This window comes from Rattus rattus, chromosome 1 (assembly GCF_011064425.1).
Source record: "Rattus rattus isolate New Zealand chromosome 1, Rrattus_CSIRO_v1, whole genome shotgun sequence".
Classification (NCBI taxonomy): Eukaryota; Metazoa; Chordata; class Mammalia; order Rodentia; family Muridae; genus Rattus; species Rattus rattus.
The window spans coordinates 208,739,191-208,748,335 of NC_046154.1; the positions used below are offsets into that span (position 1 = coordinate 208,739,191).

At 42.1% G+C, this 9,145-nt stretch overlaps 1 protein-coding gene across 1 annotated transcript in view; it reads right to left on the reverse strand.

The window, feature by feature from the left end:
* Window positions 1-8,640, reverse strand: part of Stk3 (serine/threonine kinase 3) — a 235,904-nt gene extending 227,264 nt beyond the window's left edge. The window contains 1 exon segment of the mRNA XM_032914403.1: window positions 8,411-8,640. The gene's annotated coding sequence lies outside the window, so the exon portion shown is untranslated.
* Window positions 8,641-9,145: the final 505 nt, after the last annotated feature.

Below are 9,145 nucleotides of genomic sequence, written 5' to 3' on the forward strand. Positions count from 1 at the left end.
TAGGTCCAATGATTCAGAAAACCACAAGTCCTAAAACTGAAGGTGACCTGGACATGAAACAATATTCTAGGTTTTAAATACAGAAACCTTCCATCTTAGAACACATTTAACAACTTCCCAATTACACATGTGTGTACCAACATTCTGACTGCTGGAAATGCATTCAGTTCACCTCCACTTAGAAAGATGCCAAATGAATCCACAGACTAGTTCAGACCCCAGCGCAGTGCGAACTGCATCAATCGTTAGCTATCAGTCTGACAGCCCTCATTTTCCTCTGAAGTTCTTTTGTGAGATATAATCTTTGATGTACTTCCAAATATTCAAAGTAATATGAGCTTTAATATTTGTAGCATATAATAAACATAACTCCAAACATGTCTGTTACCATATCTGCTACTTCCATTCATTTAACATTGAAACTATAATGTTATTCTAAAAAAATGTTTTGAATATACTCTTTGTCCCGGGAGCCCTGAGCTTCTTGAAATTAGAATAATCCTAATATACAAGAGACAACAAGGAAGTGGAAGCCAAAACAAAGCCAAAAAAAGAATGGAAGATCTAGCACAGAGTATGTTTATGCTCTCTGCTAGATTTTATTGATTTTACCTTTGGGAAGGACAATGAAAAGTCTTGTAGTTACAGACAGTGGAGCTGGCCGTCAGCACTGAGGTCATCGCGTCTATGGCTGTATGTGGGCCAGCACACGCCGGGAGACACATGAGCTTTTGCCTCATGCAACCTTCACACATCACACACTCCTACGTAAGCATCAACATCAAGGTCATGCTTTCACATTTCCCATACCTTAACTAGGCACACAGAATTATTCCCAAAGCAAAATGTTTAAATATTGTGTCCTCGGTCTCCATCACCTTTTCGGTCTCTAATCTTGAGAATGTCTCTACAGCATCCATGAGTCACTAGTGCCCCGCCTGTCTGACCTCCTTTAGCAAGGGCATCTCCTCTATTAAGTACAATGAAGACGGCAATGAAGTCAGTCCCCAACCACACTAAAATATACACCACAAACCCTAACTCCCTAGCAAAACATGAACATAATTCAGTATAAGCCATCTTTTCTTAATGAAACAAGCCAGAAAATAGAAATCAGAGAACATAGTACATTTCATAAAGCTTCTATTTTGAAATACAGACACACTCACACAAACCCATATACATTCACACATGCAGAGGAGCCTCTGTAATTATTTTTCAAAACATGTATTTTAGAAGTCAGTAATGTATGGTCATCTGATGTGATAACATCTCTAGTTCAACAAAGACTTGTTTCAAACTAAATTTTTTTAATTCTCTAAATTCCATCCATTCACTTTTTCCCTTTCAATCCAAACAAGACATATTCAATTTAAACTTTTTAATTTTAATTCAAGAACACATAAATATATGTACTTGCATAATTTCTACTTCTCCCTCCCCAACCAAACTGTCTCTTAAATTTATGACCTCTTCCTCTGTAAGTATTGATTATATATGTGTATGTATGATATATACACATATGTATGTATATTTAAACAAAGCACACAAATAACCTAATGAATCCAATTAGTTATTATTAACCATATGTGTTTAGGGCTGATCACTTAAGGTCCAGCCACCTCATATAGTTTGTTCCTAAAGAAAACCCTCCCTAAATGGCTCTTAACCATCTGTAACTTTTCATCTAGGATGGAGTCTTGTGTTCTCTTCTCAACCCATGCTGGCATATCAGCTAGTATGGTCTTAGTCTGACACTGGCAATCACCCTGTTCAAAGTTCACATCGCAGTGTCCTTGTTATCATACCCAGAAGACAGACCCTGAGTCCTCCCTGTCAGATGTCTCTTTCCATCCCCTCTTCCAGGACGCTTCCTGAGCCTGAGGTACAGGAAGTATTATATGTGTCCCATTGGAGGCTGAGCACTCTAAAGTCACCTCTCCTCTGCATTGTGACCAGTTCTGAATCTCTGGAGTAGCCTCCATGCTACTGCGCAAAATCATAGTTTCTTTGGTGAGTGGTGAGAATGGCGCTTATCTATGAGAATAAGGACGAGTATTTAGAAAGAGGTTGGAAATTATATTAACTTAAAGACAGTAGTAACAGGTTCTCCTCTAGGGTGTATGGCCTCTCCAATCATGAGTTCTTAGGTTTACAGTACCAGACATGACTTCTCTCCTGAGCAGGTCCTAAGTCCAATTAGACAGTTGTTGGTAACCCCGATGTAGGCCCACTATTGCACTGTTGGGAATATCGTGACCAGCAGATCACTGTCATGGTTCTCAGGCTTTATAGGCACATAGGACATGCTTCTCCCATGACAGTTTGCAGAGCACCTTCTAGCATTATGAAGGCCAACCCTTGGGGAGGACGCTTCTTGGTCAACACCAGCTTGATTTCTCCAAGCTCTGTGACAAAGCATGCAGATCTTCAACGATAGGGTCTTACCTTCAAGTTCTGACAAGGAAGCATAAGCAATGGCAATATCTATATTGTTTGCAGGATCTCCTGGAGTTCCCTAACCAACAACTCAAATGGAGTTATCCCTTGATTGGCATTGTTACATAGTCTATAGCTCCTGGGAGTACATTATCCTCCATGTGGGGTAAGTCCATGGAGAGACAGAGACAGAGACAGAGAGAGAGACAGAGTGTGTGTGTATTATATGCAGATGTCCATCAACTGATGAATAGTGAAAATGTAGCACATTTACACAATGGAATTCTATTCAGCCGTAAAGAAAAATGCAGTCACAGTATCTTCAGGCAAAAGATAAACAGCTCTGGATATGCTCTGGGTCTTAGTTCCACTGAAGTAATCACAGAAACCAGGGCACTAGGCAAGGGATGAGGGGAAGGAGCTGTACAGAGGGAAGAGTGGGACACAGGTGCTATGTCGGGGAAGAGGAAAACAGGATGAGAAACTTAACCAGAGAGGAAGTAGGGAGGGTAATGTGGAGGGAGGGAACAGAAACAGAGAAGGGATTGATAATACCACGGATGCTTCAAGAAGCCTTAGGAAAACCTATTATTAGGTAACCTTACTTTAAAATACATATGCAATTTATTAAAGCCTTCTTAAATGAGCACTGATTACTTGAAAACAGGCCAGAAAGGTGGCTCACCAGGTAAAGGCACTTGTCACAAAGCTGACAGCCTGAGTTAAATTCCAAGACCTACATAGTGGGAGGAAAGAATTCACTCCTACATGTGCGTGTACATGTGCATATACACAATACACACATACAAATAAACACATAAAGATTACTTCAGTAAAGCTAACCAACAAAATTTGGTTCATATTCATATTTTTTCTTTTACATTTCTAACAAACACTTTAGTACTTATAAATCCTATGCCTCGTTCCTAAAGAACAAAGAATAAATTAATCATTGTCCAAAGTCACCGAGAAACTCAGTTTGCCTACAGTCTCAATGTGCTGCTGAAGTCTACTCACCTGGAAGTGTTCCATACCTAGGCCACTGTCACAATCCTCTCCAAAAGGAAAAGGCTATTTTATTCACTCTCTAACTCTAGAATTAGACACTTCTAGTCTATGAACATAGATCAACAGAAGTGTGTGCCCGGCATATATGGCTCTGGCTCTAATTCCCCAGTGCAACAAAAATTAGAACTAAATAAATTAAAATTAGATTAAGTTGGAACCTTGCCCTAAGTCTTTTCCCTACGTCAGTTGTCTGCTAAACTTTTTTTAAGAGTCCGAAAGTTCACCAAAGACAAATCTGCCCTTCATTCAGTGAATCTATTCAACAGGACACAGAATTTTGCTTCCATCATCCCAAAGACCTATCTATGATGGCTGTGGACAAGGCCACTCTCCCCAGCTATCACTATAACATCTTCACACCATCTGACAGTCTCACCATCAACTCTAAGTGTGGCTTTGTGCCACCCACTCCAGCCCTGCATGCGCAGACGTCATGGCTGGTTCATTTAAGGAAAACATGAATATTTCCTACTGGTTCCTCTTTACCTTGGCTTTTGATTCCATATAAGAATCTCCGACTTCAGCCATAAATGGAAATATGGCATTATTTTCATTTTTCAATTATGTAAATATTCTCTGAACTGCCAATTCTTTTACTTCTTTCCCTTCCAATCACCCAATCACAGCACTTCTTCAGTGTCTACAGCTTGAGGTCGCCTATCGTGAAAGGACATGTCAACTCAACGCCATTCCACTGGCTTCACTGTTCCCCACCGACTTTCTCTACTACACGCTAATCAATTCATTTCAAATTTTATGTTAACTACTAATTTTAAATAAGAAGGAGATCTTGGAAGAGCAAGATCTACTTGGTAAAGCATGTGTCTCTGACAATGATATCATCCTGCTTCAGCAAGAACTTACACAAAACTACATACATATACTTCCAACAACCAGAGTCCCCATGCTTCTAAAGCCCAGTATGACAAAACTGTTAAAAATCTGGGCATCTAGAAACCATTGTGGTACCTGGGATAAATGGTAGGGGTAGCTACATGTACTGCCTATGTTCTATGCAAGCCTTGTTAGGTATACTAAATCCATGAATTTGAGGATGAGAGGTGTCACACAAGACTGCATGGGAACATGAATTATGATCTAAAACCTGGCTACACTCTAGACTCCCCAATTCCTAGAGAAGAGTGATAGCAAAAGAAAGAAAACCCAAAACCAGTGCCAAAGCTACGGATTTGTTTTATAAAGGCATGGATGCAAAGGTCAGATGCCCATTGCAGAATGGTGAGCATCCTGGGTGTGGGAAAGTGATGCAATTGAGAAGAGATACACACAGAAGGTTTCAGAATATTCAGAATATTTTATTTCTTAAGCTGAATGCTGATACATATACTTATTAAATTAGTTCTTATTGTGTTTTAGATGCCTAAAATTTGTAATGCCAAAAGAATATAGCACATAATCAAATGAGTATCAGATTAGGAGTCCTGAAGAATATCTCAGGGTGGAGAAAAGTATGCAGAGACAAAATTTTATGAAGCAGGCTTGAAAGGAAGAATAAACAAGACTACAGGGAAAAAGGGATAATGCTGATAACAATAACAAATAAACTTTTCTTTTTTCTTTTTTTTTTTCTTTTTCCCCCACTTTGTGCATGACAGTGTCTTTACTCACAATCCAGACTAGTCTGAACTATAAATGTATGTGGCCAAGACTGCCTCAAATCTATAGTGATCTTCCTTCTCAGCCTGTGTGCTAGGGTTACAGGCATGCACCACCATAGCAAGCTGACACAAACTTTTTAAAGGAATAGCACAGATCAAAGCAAAGCTAAGCACGCTCCTGCCCTACAGCCCAAATAAAGGCTTGACTTTGTCAAACAGTAACAGAATGAGCTGCAGAGGAGACCACAGACTGGACACTGCATCTCTAACAGAGAGGGGCGGCATAACTGGAATGATATTTTAGCAAAATAAACCAGCAGCTACACACAGGAAAGTAAGGCAAACTGGGTGCTATGGAGTACTGGTTCTGCAAGACGGCAAAGGGACAAGGGTCTAGCGGCCAGGCCCATGCCCTGTCACTACCCAAAGCACAGCCCTTCAGCTGTTAAAAATGCCTCCACTGACAAACAATTTTTGAACAGTACAACACAAAAGTGCCCAGCTGGGAGGCACTGCTGCAATCCCAGTGTGTTAGTCCCTCTGAGATACAGTAGTTATCTTAAAAATGAGAAGGAGAAAGAAAAAAAATGAACCCACAAACTTATTAATGGAAAATTTTGTGGGACCTAAAGGCAAACTAAATAAAAGAAAGGACTAGCCCCACATGAAAAAAATGTCAACTAACAGCAGCAGCTAATCACATGGGCTTGGACAAGAACCACCAAGAGCTACCATGGAAATGCAGCTGAATGCCAAGGTAGTGCTACTCCAGGCAGAAAAAGTATATGGTATTCCTACTGAGACTAAGAAACAGTGAGCAGAGGGATCCAGAAGGTTGTAGAAAAGAATACCACTACATCATACAATTATAAATGGCACCACTCTACATACTAAAGGAATATACCACTTTTGCAGCCCATTGGACTAACAGGATCTGGCCCTCTTATTGAGTTCACCTATGAGTAAAATACGAACTACCACGCAGTACTGAACATGCTGTGAAGTTCTTCACTCAGTGCTTTACATGAGCCCATTTAATTCCCACGATACCGCTTACAGGTGACGACACTTAAATTTAGAACTAGCATAGGAAGTGGCCGGCCAGGATTATTATTTCCAAAAGCAGGTACCAAAAGCAGGGTATGTAGCAACCTTTTCACATAAAAATGTTTCAGACAGACCATGCAGATGAGGGTGCATGGGTCTTCTATACAGCTTTGTACAAGCACACTGATAGATGCACAACAAAACCACCTAACGAGTCTCTCAGAACAAACGCCCCAACGTTAAGTCACAATGTGTAAATTTCATGGCAAACACTATGATTTCAAAAATGGTAACTGTGCTTTATGACTAGATATCAAAGGGACTACGCAAAAATTCACTGTCAGTAACTCATATGCTTTGATTTAGCAAACTCATAGTATCTTCATCTATAAAATGAGATTTTATAATCTTTCTATAATCCAACCTACTGCATAGAGTTGTAGTGAGGATAATTACTAATTTGAAATGCTATAAAATAGAATGCTGAGATGCTAATATATAAAATATTAGCGGTCTACATCTTTTGTCCTGCATGCTGTTCTGACTTTACACAAGCAATGGCATGGGTTTACACACACACACACACACACACACACACACACACACACACACACACACACACATCATGTGGGAGGCAGGGATACCAAATAAACAAAATGTAATTTTACAAAAACCCCTTCCTGCACAGGAACTATATCCTACTCCTAAGTATTCCTGAGTCAAAGGCAGACGCAGCTCTTAAACCCAGGAACTCAAGGCCAAACTGCACAACCTAAGAGGGGAAAAAACAAAAGAGCTAAAAGAATTACATTTCTTGCTTCAAATGAGTCTTTGGAGAAATGTAAAGTTAAAAATAAGTCTGTTTTATGTGCAAGCATGGCTTTATAAAGTATAAGTCACTATGGAATTGTCACCCACCACTTCTGATTGTCCAGGTTCACTGATGTCAAGTGCAGACTTTTCTTACAGCTATAATGAAACCGATAGCTTACAGTACAGCCAACCTGCAAAGGTCTTTTATTTCAATTCAGTCATTCTAGTTGGCCTATGCCATGGTCTCAAAGGCCTTTATTGCCCTTCCAAAGCAGAAAGAAAAAAAAAGCTTCAGGTTTTCTTCTGTTACTGTGGGGGAGGGGAGTATCCGGGGTCTACCAGAGAACAGACAACATGCTAGAATCTATCAACTGACTTGCTTCCAGGTCCCAGAAGGATAGCCTGTCCCTTCTGGGAACCTGTCCACAACCTCCCTTTTTTGCATTTGAACAGATGGTTTCCAGAACCCAAGGCTCACATATCTAATCACACAATTCACAACCGTTCTCAAAGTGCCTGCCTTTTTAATTAGTCCACCTCGTGAGTCTAACACCTTACATCTAAAGACCTCTAGCTATCAGAGCACCTCAAGTCTTTAATCTTCACTACAGCACTCTCTTGGAGAACGTTTTGTAAATTAAAAATGAAAGAGTGAGGGTAAACGTTTTACCCAGCGCCAATTATTTTATTCATTCTTGAAGAACAGGGAGCAGACATTATGAACTTTTATCAATGGACATTTATTTAGTTTCCTAAGATCATTGAAATTATTAGTTTCAATCATACTGTACACATATGCATCCAATATGTCCATGATTAAACATATAGCATACCAAAGTACCACTATTTTTACATGTAAAACTATATGGGGGAGGGGTTCTAACTTAACATTCCTTCTGTCTTGTATCCAGAAATTCTTTAGAACTTGGGGGAGGGGGAAACACCTGTCACTGCAGCACATCCATAATGTTTTACATTCTGCGTGGCTATTAATATAGTTTACTCCTTAAACTGTAAATAAGCAATCAGTCTTCTCAGAGAGAATGCTTATATTAAGAATACAAGAGAGAGAGAGAGAGAGAGAGAGAGAGAGAGAGAGAGAGAGAGAGAGAGAGATGCATTGATGTCCTCATCTACAGGTTTCGTGCATTTGCTACTCAGACTCTCCTAGCCAACAGACCAGCGGGGAGACCAGCGATGGCTACTCAACTTGCGGCGCGCCAGGCCCGCAGGACGTCGGCACAGAGACTAGGCGTCCCCTCGGGGCCCCTGGCCTCGCAGAGGCACGCGACCGACCCTTGGGCACCGGAACCGGGCTACGCTCTGCGCCTAACAGGCGAGGACAGGGTCGCGGCAGGCTGGGCCTAGCCGCCCCCGCCCCGCGCCGCGGCTTCCGTCCTCATCCCGCTCCCGCCGTCGTTTACCTCTTGGGCGCCGGCGGCTGCTCCATGGCCGCCGGTGGCAGAAAGAGGGACCGAATGGACCGTGAAGGCCGTAGGAAGGAAAGGAGCCTGGGAGCAGCCGGCCGAACGCAAGGGACCACACCGGGAAACTCCCGAGAACTCGGACCAACTTTCCCGTAACTCCGCGGCGGATCTCCCTCCCGCTCCAGAACGCGGTTCCTCCCGGCCGCCCCGCCCCTGGGCCGTGGCCTGCAGCTCCAAGCCCGTGGGAAGAGCCGGGCGAAGCAAGGGTGGGCGGGGCGGAGCGCGGCCGGGGAGGGTGGGCGGAGCGCAGCGGAGGAAGGTGGGCGGGGCCGAGTGCGGACTAGGCGGGTGGGCGGGGCCAGGCGCTGGTGAGACTAGCGGAGAGAAGCCACCAAAAGGAGTGCCCAGCTCAGAAAGAAGATGCCGTGCTACCAGAAGGAGACTTTTTGGCAACCCAAGAACTACTCTGCTGGTGGAAGAGAGTTAGCTCACTTGAGATTTGATTCGTTGTTCTAGATTCCCCAAGAATACATGCCAATCATATTGTAAATCTGTTTGAAGTATAACTGCCCACACTTCCCTCTCTGGTCCTGTTTATAATTATCAGTTATTATTAGTTATGTTCCCCTATCCCCCAAGCCATTTGACATTCATAACTATAGTAGTTGGGATACTTCTGGGAATTCCGGTTGATTTTGATTGTTTACAGGTATAATAATTACAGTCTAACGA